Source organism: Arachis stenosperma, chromosome 10, assembly GCF_014773155.1.
Source record: "Arachis stenosperma cultivar V10309 chromosome 10, arast.V10309.gnm1.PFL2, whole genome shotgun sequence".
Classification (NCBI taxonomy): Eukaryota; Viridiplantae; Streptophyta; class Magnoliopsida; order Fabales; family Fabaceae; genus Arachis; species Arachis stenosperma.
In genome coordinates this window covers 111,720,608-111,722,949 of record NC_080386.1, presented here as the reverse complement: position 1 = coordinate 111,722,949, position 2,342 = coordinate 111,720,608, and the positions used below count along the sequence as shown (strand labels likewise).

The following is a 2,342-nucleotide window of genomic DNA, read 5'->3' as shown; positions in this document are numbered from 1 at the left end:
CTTCTCCCAAATTTCATGGAGATGATTTTGGTTGATCAATATGTGAGTTATAGTAGTCTAAATCTATTAAATTTTTTTGGCTGTTTATTTTTTGTATTTAGATGTATTTCTCTTTATCTTTTTTATATCGAGATCTCAAATTTTGTTTCATTTAAATTTATTTTTCTCTTTATTCCATTTGTCATTTATCATATATTTGTTATAATTTGTGTTGATTGGTAGGGGTGCAAGATACAAACTACTTTTCGGAAGACTATAATTTATAGGTTCAAAGAACTTTTCTGTAAGGGTATATATAAGTAGAACTGGATTGCAAGTTATAGTTGAGAAAAACATACCCATTTGCAATTTAAAAGGCACCACATAACAGGTACTGGATTGCAAGTTATAGTGGCACACAATATACTTAATTGATTGCCCTGATATTTCATATTGTGGCTTGAAATGTATACCTCGACTTCTAATATTTTTTTTACCTTTCATTCTATACATAGAAATGGGATAGTGATCACATTGCCATGGCTTCTGAATTGAAAATCTTAAAAGATATACCCAAGTTCGCAGTGATGTTTAATGGCACTATGTTTATTGACAATCTTTTAAAAGATCTTGGAAAGTTTGAGAAGAAAAACGATGATCAGAAATTTAAAAATAAGAAGAGAACAAATATGGAGACATCAAATCAGTTGTCAGATAATGAGAGAAAGAGAAGTAAGCATGAATTGATCTCTAAGACAAAAGAGGAGGTAATTTTTATATATAAATGATAAATTACATATTATGATTGTTCTGGTTATTTTTGAGATAAGATTGAATTGATGCTTTTTATAGGTTGAAGCTGAGTACAAGGCTACATCGTTTGCCCCAAATGTTACGGAGAGAAGACATGCAATCTGAAACACTCTCTTCTGTCTTTTTGAAACACACAATGCATTCTATAGCAATTAGGTTTGTATTTATATAATACATTTGTGTATTTGTATTACAGTGAGGCACCATTAGTTGTTGGATTGATAGGGGGTGATAATTTTTTTTTATTATTTAATATTTAAAATCCGAAAAAAGAAACCTGTTTTTCTTGAAAAAATATTAATTATTAAAAAATTTTAATTTTGAGACGTCTAGACGTGTTTGAGAAGTGCAATAGATAAAATAACTTTTTGAGTAAAGGACAAATCCGTCCCTGACCTTTTTTTTGCGGACATTTTCGTCCCCGAGGATTGGAAAATACTTTAATGTCCCTGACCCCTTGAAAAAGTGGACATATTTATCCCTCCGTTAGAGTCGCTCCGTTTACCCTGACGGAAAACGGTGACGTGGCTCCCGTGGTGCTGACGTGGCCCCCGTGGCGCAGACGTGGCCGTTATGGCCTGCCACGTTGGATGGGCTTTTGAAAATAGGACGTATTAGTCCCCAGGGACCAAAACGTCTTCGTTTCTCCCCACCCCCAATCTATGAAATCCTATGAGCCCTAATCCTTCAAATGCAGTGTGAAGGTGAAGCGGATGAAGGAAGAAAGGGAGCATTCCAACTCATGGCATCCGACGGAGCTCGGCCCCAAGTCTGACGGCCAGACCATCGAGTGGCTCCTCCGCCAGGCCGAGCCCTCAATCATCGCCACTACCAGAACCAGAACCACTCCCGCCAGCTTCTCCGTTTCCGTCTCCGTACGCGGCGGTGCTGGCTCTCTCTCTTCTCCTTCCTCAACCTTCGCAGCGTCTTCGCTCGACCACAAGCCCTTGCTGGCTCCCAATCCCTTCATACTCGGCAAGCACATACGCACCGACGACGACACTTCCGCCAAGGCCGACAGCGTCTTCGTGGGGCCCGCCATAGGGTCCTTAGTAGGCCTCGGAGCTCCCGCGGGGCTCTGGGCCCTCCCGGCTAGGCCCGATTTTGGTCAAATTTGGAGTTTCGTAGCGGCTGCTCCTCCGCTGGAGATGGTTGTGCAGTCGGCGGCGGTGTCGGTGTCTCAATAGCAACAAGCTTCTTTGTTCGTTCATCATCGGCATCAGCAGCAGCAACAAGCCATGGGAGAAGCTTCGGCGGCGAGGCTAGGAAATTACCTTTCTGGACATCTGAATTTGCTGGCTTCTAAGTCGGGAGGGCCCGGAAAATTTTAGGTTTAGGACTCTTTTGTTTTTAGTTTTTTTAGTGGAGAAGTCCATGAATTCAATTAGGATTTGTTTTAAGTTATTTATTATGATGATGATGATGAATTGCTGCAAATTGAGGCTCGAAGCGGTTTTCAGAACCTTGATCATCAGTGTTTGCTGTGTGCAAGTGCAAATGCAGCTTGAAAATTCATAATGTTGGTTGTGATTAAAAGAAAGTAAAGTTCT

The 2,342-nt window shown here is 40.4% G+C and overlaps 1 pseudogene; it reads left to right on the top strand.

Annotated features, from left to right (window-relative positions):
* The first annotated feature begins 518 nt into the window (after window positions 1–518).
* On the top strand, window positions 519–2,123 carry LOC130957476 (transcription factor TCP7-like; annotated as a pseudogene).
* Window positions 2,124–2,342: the final 219 nt, after the last annotated feature.